We start from the raw sequence: 12,187 nt of genomic DNA, 5'->3' as shown, positions 1-12,187 counted from the left end.
TTTGAAAATAACATAGAGAGATCTCATGTATCTGTACCTAGTTTCCCACAATGACAACATCTTGGAAAATTATAGTACAATATCACAACCAGAATATTGGTATTGATAGAATCAAGATGAAGAACAATTTTCATCACAAGGCTCCCTAATGTTCCCTACTAATAACCACACTTTCCTTCTTGGTAGGCATAGACTACCCCTTCCTTAACCCCAGGCAACCACTAATATGTTCTCCATTTCTATCATTTTGTCATTTCAAGAATGTTACATACAAAATCAAAGAGTATGTATACTATTATGGATTGGCTTTCTTCACTCAACATAGTCCTCCGGAGATTCACCCAAGTTCTTGCAATGTAACAATAGTTCATAGTATTCCATGATATGGATATACTAGTTTGTTTAAGCATTTCCATCTGAATTGATTCCAGTTTTTAGAGGTTATTAATAAAGGTGATATTTTCTAAAAGTTTTAAAGGTAGTTTTATGTTTTACATTTAAGTCTATGATCCAGTTTTAGTTAATTTTTGTGTAAGATTTACGTCAAGATCCATTTGGTTGCCTATCATTTGTGGAAAGACTATCCTTGTTCACTGAATTGCTTTTTTGCCTTCCTCAAAAATCAAGGGACGCCTGGGTGGCTCAGTGGGTTGAGGGTCAGACTTCGGCTCAGGTCATGATCTCACGGTTTGTGAGTTCAAGCCCGGCGTAGGGCTCTGTGCTGCTAGCTCAGAGCCTGGAGTCTGCTTCAGACTTCTGTATCTCCATCTCTCTCTGCCCCTCCCCCATTCATGCTCTGTCTCTGTCTCTTGAAAATAAATAAACGTTAAATTATTTTTAAAAAAAAAACCAAGTGGGCGTGTTTGTGTGGATCTGTTTCTGGGTTCTTCATTATTTTCCACTGATTTATACATGTATCTTTCAACTAGAACCAAAAAACCTCAATTACATTTTTTGAAAAATATTTACTTATTTATTTTGAGAGATAGAAAGAGAGTGCAAGCAGGGGAGGGACAGAGACAAAGGGAGAGAGAATCCCAAGCAGGTTCTGAGCTGTCAGTGTGGAGTCTGAAACAGAACTCAATCTATAGTATTCTCTTTCTTTCTTTCTTTCTTTCTTTCTTTCTTTCTTTCTCTCTTCCTTTATTCCTTCATTCCTTCCTTCCTTCCTTCTTCCCTTCCTCCCTTCCTCCCTTTCTCCATTTCTTTCTCCCTTTCTTTTTTCTGTATTGTTTTTACCTTCCTTTGGTATCAGGATAATATCATCTTCATAAAATACATCATAAAATAGAAATCCTTTTTTCTATTTTCTGGAAGAAATTATAGAATTAGTATTAATTCTGTCTTAAATATTTGGTAGAATTGTTCAGTGAAACCATCTGAGCATAGAGATTTCTCTTTGGGTAGATTTTAAGTTATAATTTGTTTTTCTTCATTATAGGGCTTTACACATTTTCTATTTCATATGAATGGCTTGTGGTTGTTTGTATTTCTTTTGAGAAAGAAATTTGAAGCACCTAGTGACTCAGTCAGTTAAGTGACCAACTCTTGACTTCTGCTCAGATCATGATCTTGTGGTTTGTGAGTTCGAGCCCTGCATGAGGCTCTGCACTGACAGCATGGAGCCTGCTTGGGATTCTCTCCCTCTTCTCTCTGCCCCTCCTCCACATGCACACATGCTTTCCTCTCTCTCTCTCAAAATAAATAAATAAACATTTTTAAAAATTAAAAAAAAGAAATTATCCCATTTTGTCTAAGGTACCAAATGTATGTTATGTGGAGTTGTTTACAGTTGATGCTTACTATATTTTTGATGTCATCAGAATGTATAGTAACATCCTGTTTCATTTCTGATATTGGTAATCTTGTCTTTTCTCTTATTTTCTTTGTCAGTTTTTTATTGTCAATTTTGATCTATGCTAAGAGCCAGCTCTTTAGTTCAATGTATTTTTTTGTGTGTTTTCAACATCATTGTTTTCTGCTCTTATCCTTATTTCCCTCATTCTACTTAATTTAGGATTTTTGTTTTTTGTTTTTTGGGTTTTTTTGTTTTGTTTTGTTTTTTTGCTCTTCTTATTCTAAATTCTTGGAATAGTAGCTTAGACTATCCTTTAGGTGATCTTAGATTATCCTTTATCTTTTCCAGTATATTTTATGCTATAAATCTGTCTCTGAGCACTGTTTTAGCTGTGTCCCCAAATTTTTGATGTTGAATTTTTATTTTTATTCAGTATAATGCTTTTTATTTTTCCTTGGTACTTTCTCTTTGACCCATAAATTACATAGAAGTGTCTTGTTTAGTTTCCATGTGTTTGGAGATTTTCCTATAATCTCTGTTATTGATTTCTCAGTTGATTCCTTTGTGATCAGGGAACATGATTTCAATTCTTTGAAATTCTTGAGGTTTATTTTATGGCCCAAGATGTAATCTATGTTTGCATATGTGTTTTGAGCACTTGATGAGAATGTGTATTCTGCTGTTGTTGAGTGGAGCATTATGTAAGTGTCAACTAGATCTTCTGGGTTGATGGTGTTGTTGAGTTCTTCTATGTCTTGATAGTTTTCTGTCTAATTATTATTCATTGGTGAAAGAGTGATGACATCTCCAACTATAACTGTGCATTTGTCTATTTCTCCTTCATTTCTATCAGCTTTCGCTTCACATTATTTTGCAGTTCTGTTTTTTGGTACATACACATATAGTATTATGTCTTCTTGGTGGATTAACTATTTTATTATTCTTTTTATTATTACATAATGTCTCTCTGTTTCTGGAAATTTTCTTTGAACTGGGGTAGACTTTATCTGACATTAATATGGCCACTCCACTTTCCTGTGATCAGTTTTTACATGACATATATTTTCTCCATTCTTTTACTTTTGATCTGCCTATATGTTTATATTTGAAATGAATTTCATGTAAGAGTACACACTTGGAGAATATTTTTTAATCCACTCTTCAAATCTCAGCCTTTTTTTGCATTTTATTTTTTTAATTTTTTTTTTACAAATAGTTTATTGTCAAGTTGGTTTCCATATAACACCTAGTGCTCATCCCCACAAGTGCCCTCCTCCATGCCCATCTCCTCCCTCCCCTCCCCCACACCCATCAGTCCTCAGTTTGTTCTCAGCATTCAAGAGTCTTTCATGGTTACCTCTCTCCCTCTCACCCACTATTTTCCCCCTAAATCTCAGCCTTTTAATTGGTGTAGTAAGCCATTTATACTAACGTAATTATTGATATGTTACAGCTTATCTATCTTTTTTTTTTCTGTTTGTCTCAGTTTTCCTTTCATTTCTAAAGAACAATTTTGCTGCATGTAAGATTCTGGTTTACTTTTATTAGTTGAAAAATGTTGTCACTTCCTCCAAGGCTCCATGATTTCTGATGAAAAGTCTATTATTTTACTTTTCTTTTTTCAGAAGAAGTGTCTCTCTCATTGCTTTAAAGATTTTTCTTTTTTCTTTACTTTCCAGAAGTTTGACTATGATGTGTCTTGTTATAGATTTTTTGGGGTTTAATTTGCTTGGCTTTTACTCACCTTCTTGGATCTATAGGTTTATGTCTTTTGCCAAATTTGGGGAATTTTCACCTTTATTTCTTTGAACACATTTTCAGCCCCACCATATTTCTTCTATCTCCTAAGATATTGATGTTGATATACTGTTTTATCTTTGTTATGTTTCTGTAGGTCTCTAAAGTTCCATTCTTGGGTTGTCTCGGTGGCTCAGTCGGTTAAGCATCCTGCTTCAGATCAGGTCATGATCTCACTGTCTGAGTTTAAGCCCCATGTGGGGCTCTGTGCAGGCAGCTCAGAGCCTGGAGACTGCTTTGGATTCTGTGTTTTCCTCTGTCTCTCTCTGTCTACCCCTCCCCCGCTCACTCTCTGTCTGTCTCTCAAAAATGAATAAATGTTAAAAAAAATTTTAAGTAATAATAAAGTTCCATTCTTTTTTTCTTTTCTTTTCTTTTCTTTTCTTTTCTTTTCTTTTCTTTTCTTTTCTTTTCTTTTCTTTTCTTTTCTTTTCTTTTCTTTTCTTTTCTTTTCTTTCTTTCTTTCTTTCTTTCTTTCTTTCTTTCTTTCTTTCTTTCAATTTGTTTTGTTTCTAGTTTTTATCTCTGTTGTTCATTAGGGTAATTTCTATTGTTCTGTCTTCCAATTCACTGATTCTTTCCTCTGTCCTCTCCATCCTACTTATTGGCCAATCCATTGAGTTTTTTGGTTGTTGTGTTCTTCAGTTCTGAAATTTTCCATTTTCATTTGTTTCAAACATGTTTGTAATTGTTCATTAAAGCAATTTTATGTTGGCTAGTTTAATATCTTTATTATATAATATTAACATCTCTAAACTCTTGGTGATGGCATTTATTGGTTCACTTTTTCAATCTTCTTGAGATCATCCTAGTTCTTGGCATGAGTAATTTTCTACTGAAAACTGGACATTTTGTATATTATGTTATTAGAGTCTGGATATTATGCACCCCTTATATTTTAAGTGGTTTCCATTGACCCTACTCTGGAAGGGTAAATAGGGTGGGTAGAGTACCACTTTTTTCTACTTAGTGTGAATAAAAATCCAAGCTTACCACCTTGGTAACTTGGGCTTCTAATGCTCATAAGTGTATGCCTCATTAATTCTGTGCAAGAAGGGAATGCTAACTCTCTTTTGGTACCACTTTGTTAGGAAGTGTGTCTTTTTACTGTCCCCACATAGCTTTCATGGCCACCCTGGTGAAGTGGCCTCATTATCATTGATTGGTGGTAAAAGTCTTGATTCTATGATCAACCTCCTCTGACATCAGTGCAGTGGGGAGGGGGAAAACACCCTTTACATCCTGTTGAGGGGGAAAGTGTAGGCTTTGGTGTCATAAGTGGGGGGTTGGGTCACATTTTTTTCTATGGTGTCTGGCTATAGCATGGCAGCCATTTTCTGAAAGTTTTCTTTCCTGTTAGACTGTCTCTTTCCTGATAGTTTGACTAGAGAAGATCCTGCTAAAATTTGATATTGTCTGCTTAATATTGCTCTCCTAGTTACCAGACTTTCTGTATTTAAATTGCTTAGTCTTTTTTGTCCTCTGTGTTATTCATTTTGGATAATTTATACCGCTAAGTTTTTAGTTCAATAATTTTCTAATTATGTAATGTGCTGATAATACCATTTAGTGAACTTTCTATTTCAGATCTTATCTCCCTCTGCTTTAAAAGTTCCCTTTGGTAGATTTTTATATCTTCTCTTTTTCTACTCATTAAATGTGTTTTTCTTTAAATCATTGGGCATATTAAATTTACATATAATGCTGTTTTAATATACTTATCTGCTGATTTAATCGTTTCTGTTATGTGTAAGTCTATTTTTATTAAATGAATTTTCTCCTGGATGTGGGTCATGTTTGCTTACCCTGTCACATGTTTGTTAACCTTTTATGGAATGCTGGACATTATTTATTTCACATTGTTGAATGCTAGCTTTGTTCTCCTTTAAAAAGTATTGTGCTTTTTTGCTGGGTGCCACGTTAGGTTATTTGCAGATCAGTTTGATCTTGTTAAGTGCTGTTTTCAAGTTTTGTTAGGGTCAATCTAGAATTGACTTTACTATGGGGTTAGATTAGTCCTAGTACTGAATCATCACCCTTGTGGGATCTCTACTGAAAGCCCCATGTGTTCAATAATACTTCCCCAGTTTGACTGCTAAGAACTAACTGATACTTGGCTATCTGTGTGCTTTGGGAATTGTTTGACTTACAGCTTCCCTAATTCTTCTTTGTTCTTTGCCTGGCCTCCTGGAGATTTACCCTATGTATATATGGATTAAGGTTTAGTGAAAAATTCAAAAGAATCAGTATATAGATTTCTGGAGGTTTTTTTCCCCTCTGTGTAGCACTCTCTTCCCCACCTCACCCTGCCCATTCTAACATTCCACAAATGATAGTTTCCTTGATAACCAGAAACTCTGATTTATCTCTTTAATTTTCCAGGATCACTGAGCTCTGTTTTGGTTTCTCTTTCTTGTGCTGTAACCCAGAAATGGTCTCCAGAAGAACCAAAGCAGTAATTTAGCTTCTTTGTTTCTCTTCACTCAGGATTCCTGCTTCTGTGCTCTTTGTTGTCCAATATCTACAGACAGTTGTTTCATACATTTTACTCTGGTTTTCTATTTGTTTATGATAGAAGTAAGCCCAATCGTGGTTACCCTTTTAGGATCCAAGCCAAGTTTGAACAGACCCCATTTAAGTGCCACTATATAAAGAGTACTGCCCTTTAGCTCTATACAAAAGAAGCATTAAGAACTTGACTGAAAATATAACTCGTGTCCCACATGCTACCTTAAATATCCTTCTATGTTCTGCAGCTGAAAATAAAAGTTTTGCCAAATGCTGCATTGTAGAAGTCTTATTTTATAGTTCTTTCATGTCTAATTCAAATGGGTTAAGTCTGCAGTTAAAATCAGTCCCCCAAACAAAAAGGACCTCTGACGGTAGTAGGGCTTACATATAACCATTATATATGTAATATATATATAGCCATTTTCTGGGAGGGTAACTCCTTATATTGAGACCTGGACATCAAGAAGGCATTAGGGCAATAGATGATTAAAGTAAACCTAGAAAAGATGTTCCCAGAGACAGTGGTCAATGAGAAGAACATGACAAATATAATTGCAATCTACTTCATAATTTTGCATCTGGCAGAAATGACCCCTCACTTTCCAGAGTTCAGAGAAGTTACCTATCCCACTATCTTAAGAATTGGTAGTAGGGGATATAGATTAAGTAAATTAAGTTTCTGGTATAAAGCTGTGTAGATCTATTAACCTGTGACAAAAATACAGATGCAGTAAAGAAAACAAAACCCAAATTCCATCAAATTTTACTTTGTGTGAAATTCAGGGCACACTGAGTTAGATATATAAGTAAAGAGATAGAATTAGTAATTTTGAAACTTTACAAAAAAGAAAAGCTCAGGCCCAGATGGTTCCAATGGTGAATTATAGCAAATATTTGAGAAGGAGCAGTACACATTTTTACAAATTATTTAAAAATATTAAAGAGAAGAGAACACTTTCCAATTCACTCCATGAAGTCAGAATTACCCTCATACGAATACCAGACAAGGATATCACAAGAAAGAAAACCACAAACAAATATATTTATGAGTGTAGATGTAAAAATCCTAAACAAAATATTAGGAAGCCAAATCCAACAGCATGTAGAAGGGATTATACACTATAATCAAGTAAGACTTATCTCAGAAAAATAATCTCAAAATCAATTAAAGCTATATACCATATAAATAGAATAAAGTACAAAAATCACATTATCATCTCAATAGATTCAAGAAGAAAAACAAAACAAAACACTTGTCAAAATCCAGCATCTTTTCATTATAATTCAACAAACTTGAAATAGAAGAGAACTTTCTCAACCTGAGAAAGGGAACCTATGAAAAACCCATAGCTAATATTATATTTAATAGTGAATACTTAAAACTTTCCCCCTAAGATCAGGAATAAGACAAATATGTCTGTTTATGCCACTTCTATTCAACATTATACTGTAGGTTCTACCCAGAGCAATAAGGTAAGAAAAGAAAAAGCATCAAGATTAGAAAGGAGGAAATGGAATCTCTCCATTTGCAGATAACACAATTTGTCTATAGAAAATCCTAAGTAATTCACTTGCAAAACCTATTGGAGTCAATGAAGAAATTCAGCAAAGTTGAAGGATATAAAATGAACACATAAAAATCAATTGGTTTTCTATATACGAGCAATGGATAATATGGAAATGAAATTTGAAGATTCTATTTACAACAGCATCAAAAAGGATAAAATATATAGGAATAAATTTAACAAAAAGTGCAAAACTTATATTTTAAAAACTATAAAACATTTTGAAACAAATGAAATACCTAAATGGAAAGGCATCTCATGTTCATGGATCAGATACTTTAATATTGTTGAAATGGCAATACTCCCCCAAATTAATCTACAATTTCAAGTAAATTTTTCTATATCATAAAAGCAAGCAGCATAATACTATGTACTGTACCTGTGAATGGTAGCTGTATTTAACTATGCATATATATGTATATATATATAAAGTATATATACTTTATTTTCTTTGAAAAGAAAGTCAGAAATTATTCACAAAAAACTATTGAAAGCATTTATGTGTGGTAGTGGTTGGGTTAAAACTAGGCCCATGTGGGGACAGAATGGCTGTATATATTGTTTTGATTTTATACTCTGGGTATTATAAGGAAAAAATGTGGGGGGGAAGGAACAAAAATTCTGAAGTTCTACCCCAGCAGCTTGTCAAAGTCAGCAAATAAGCTCTGTATCGAGGTACTCTTGATAGGATTTGTGACTTTATATTATTCTGGACTTCCAGAGAATTTGACTAAGGCTGATTAAGACAGGAGCAAGTGATGGGGAAAAGTAGGCCACCTGACTTAATTCCAGTGGGATCTGAACTATATTCTGTCTCCATGGCAGCTATGGCTAAGACCCTCCTCTGTCACTTCAGCCTGCCTTCTTCTCACACCATGGTTTTTTATCCAAAAGCAAAGGTGACCCCGAAGAGATACAAGGGTGATTCTGATGCCCAATGGAGTAAAATGGTTGAGAGAGAAGGATAGAATGAAAAAGTGTATGGTAGAGTTCATGCTGACTCTGTTGAACTTTTAGTACCAGAGGGCAGAAGGCAGATTCTGGGAAGAGTGAAATTAAGCTAATTCTTCTCTGGGTTGAATCCATATTTAAATCTGTTTAGATTTTGGAGTTCAGATCACAACATGGGCAACTTTTTATGGGATTAGTTCCTTCTGAAAGTAGTAAAAGACTTTCCAGAGTCCTTACCATCTTTAGATGAAAAACTCCATGGCCCCAGTTCCCTCCTTACCTTTCTCCACCCTTCCATCTTGTATATCTTTATGAAGTTAATGGATTATAAACTACCACTGCTTAATTGCTTCCAGAGATGGCCCCCTGCGAAGGTGGGAATGGATGTGCCCACATCTGTCAGAGTGAGAATGGTGTGGCCAGGTGTGTCTGTCTGCCCAGGGTACCAGCTGTCTGAAGACACAAAGGTCTGTGGAGGTAGAAGGTTGAAGCTGATGGCTTAATTGTATAATTGTTTGAAATTTTGTTGTAATTTAGTTTTGAATAGTCAGAACAGCTGGGAGAGAGGTGTTTTCATTTATGCTTTAAAAAGAACACTTATAATCTCATTTGATCATTCTGAAAGGTATTTTTGTGAAACTATAAAAACTCTGAAATTTTTAGTTATGAAAAACATGGTCTGGTGTAGTTTCAGAATTAATGCTTTTGTTTTCTGTTTCTCATTATGAAGTGAATTCCAGAATTAATATTCAAAACCTTCTGTAACTACACGGGGAGCTTTTTATTATAGGCTACAGAAGGTGGGGGATAACCTTTGAAACACAAGTATGTGCAAATGAGTGTTCTCAGAACTTAGAAATAATTAAATCCAAAAAGAAAGAAACTATAAATACAAGGTTACATATTTCTGTTTCCTAGAAATAGCAAAACAGACATACTTCAATTCAAGGATGAAAGTGACAAATTACTCCATAACCAGAACTAATAAATGAAATCATTCCTGTGGGACAGTCTTTGTTTTAATAACTTCAGAGAAATCACAGAATCCTTCATTTTTATCATGACATTTTCATGAAATGAGAAACAGTTTATTTGGATTAATTATGAAAATACCAAAATATTCCCTGACTTATGGGATGGATAAACACATTGAGAAACTGAAAAAGAATTAGATCTAAAAATTACTGCTTAGTTATTTATTTTTTCTTCCTTAAGCCAAAACTAAGATACAGTTTTCTGTTGATGGTGTTAATATGCTTATCTGACAGAGAACATTTCTGCTTTGGTCTTCTGTTTACACAGCATTTCCCTCACTTAGCATCCGGCACAGAATAGGACTTTATTAAATATTTGTGGAAAGTTGACAAATACATGTATGTATAGACATATACAGCTATCTAGGTGTATCTAGATGTAATCTCTTTCAAAATTTTAGTGTCTAATTCATTATTCTCAGAAAGTCTATTCTCCAAATTACTGTCTATATAGAGTTTTAAAAATGCCTCAGAAGAATAAGTATTTCTTATGAATGCCCTAGTGCAGATGACACGCAGCACAGTCCAAGAGTAAGTAGTACTTGGAAAAATGTTGCAGGGAGAGAACAGGGACTCTCTGGACTGCAGAATGAAGTTACCCTGAAAGGAACAGTCTCTCCGTGTCAGGGGAAAGAGGAAGCGCCCTTGTTTAAATGGCACTGCCCTGTGACAATCAGGTAGAGCTTAGACCATGGACTGGTATCCATGAAGGCCCCAAATATGCCTTGTCCACATATCCTGTCTACCTTAAATCAGGGAGATACCACTTTTGGTTAAGAATGTGAAATATATTCCCAAAGACAAATTCTGATGACTTGTCCCTATATTATTAGGGAACAGATAAAGTATACTTTTTAATTATTTCCTTTTATCATTCTCCCAATTGGAGGCTCTGATAGACGTGTTTGAGAGCATTAGAGCAGCATTTGAGTTCATACAATTAGCAGTTGGTTTATTTGAAAATATGGCGCCTGTGTGGTATTTTACTGCTATGCTTGATGTCTGGGGTTGAGAGGAAGGGGATCCTTTAGCTCGTGTTTATAGTTTACAAATAAATCTTGATTTGAGCTCTGAAGACATAGCTACTGTGTATCTCTTTCTGCAGATATAAATGAGTGTGCTGAAGGGCCGGCTCACCTCAACCATCACGGTGTGAACACAATGGAACCTTCCAGTTGTGCCTGCCACCCTGGCTTCGAGCTGGGAGCTGATGGAAAACAGTGTGACAGTAAGTGGTGACAATAGAAACCCAGGAAATGTGTCAAATTTTACAAGTATTAAAAAGAGTAATAAACAAAAGAACCATACTGAATAACTTACCAAAGCAGAAGCTTCTGAAAATGTTTTCCACTGGGGTGTGGTAAGAGTGGGATCTTAGAAGTCCAACACCCTCATTGTGATTTGAAGAAACAGAGGCCCAGATTCAATAGAAAATGGTAGGCATAATGACCACAGTGTAGACAGTAAGGATTATCTCAGGGCTTGTGGTCTGGGGCTCTTCTGGACCCACAGCTCTCCTTTGTGAGGAGGCTGCCTACTTTCATCACCACTGCTGTGCAGTGTTTATTGAACACTAATAACTCCAATGTAAAACACCGGGAAAAGGAGCCAGCAGTGGTGAAGGGCCCAGCAGCACAGGAGCAGCTCACGATTGAAGTACCATGCCTGACATACTGGATGCTGTCACGTGTATTTTTCACGTCAGCTCTTCTCCTCCCTTTCCCATTTCTGTTCATTTCCATCATGCGTCTTGAAGCAGCTTCTTCTGACTGTGTTCTCTTTCTCTGGTTCATCCCTCTACCTCTTTTCTTCTTCTTACTCAAAAAGAAAGATGATCCTTCTCATCTAAATCTAGCCTTTCTTCACCTAGGCTCTGTTTTATGTTTTTATTAAGCTCTAATTATGAATATATTAAATGCTAATATGTGGAATTATTAACTGCTCTTAATAGCTATTACCATTATTTTGTTTTCATGTCTTCTCCATTGGTCCACTACTCAACCTATAGATGAATGATACACTTTCTGCTTTACTAAGCTTAAAATTGTCTGATATGGATTCCCTCAAATTCCATGTTCTCCACTTCAGTATTTCTCTAACTCACTCATCCTCCATTTCTTCCCTCTGTTTTCAAATGGCAGCAATTTTTTTTGCTTTGGCTGATTTATTCACTTCTGCTGCTTCTTATGTAATCACGGTATATCAGCAATACATTTTCTTTCTTCTTTAGACTCTGCTTTTCTCTCAGTAACTTCTTGCCTTCTTTCTCTACCATCTCTATACCTTAGCAGGTAAATTTTGTCATGTTCAGAGTACAACCACGTTAATTAGTTTTACTTTGAACTCAAGACCATAAATCTCAAATGATTATGCAGCGTGACTGGACCAATATACGCTCTCAGAATATGTCTATTTCCATCCTCATCAAAAAGAATTCTAACACCTTCTCATTCTGTTTCAAAGTTTTATATTACTTCTGTTTTTGCCTTTATCTTTACCTTGTTTCTTATATCATCAAGAAAGAGGATGCA

General features: G+C 35.2%; 1 pseudogene; it reads left to right on the top strand.

Annotated features, from left to right (window-relative positions):
- Positions 1-12,187, top strand: part of LOC120238272 — an 82,302-nt pseudogene that overhangs the window by 58,740 nt on the left and 11,375 nt on the right.

The sequence above is a fragment of the Hyaena hyaena genome, unplaced genomic scaffold (assembly GCF_003009895.1).
Source record: "Hyaena hyaena isolate Hyena2069 unplaced genomic scaffold, ASM300989v1 scaffold_200, whole genome shotgun sequence".
Lineage (NCBI taxonomy): Eukaryota > Metazoa > Chordata > Mammalia > Carnivora > Hyaenidae > Hyaena > Hyaena hyaena.
The sequence above is the reverse complement of the archived record's forward strand: the minus strand, read 5'-3'. Positions and strand labels throughout refer to the sequence as shown.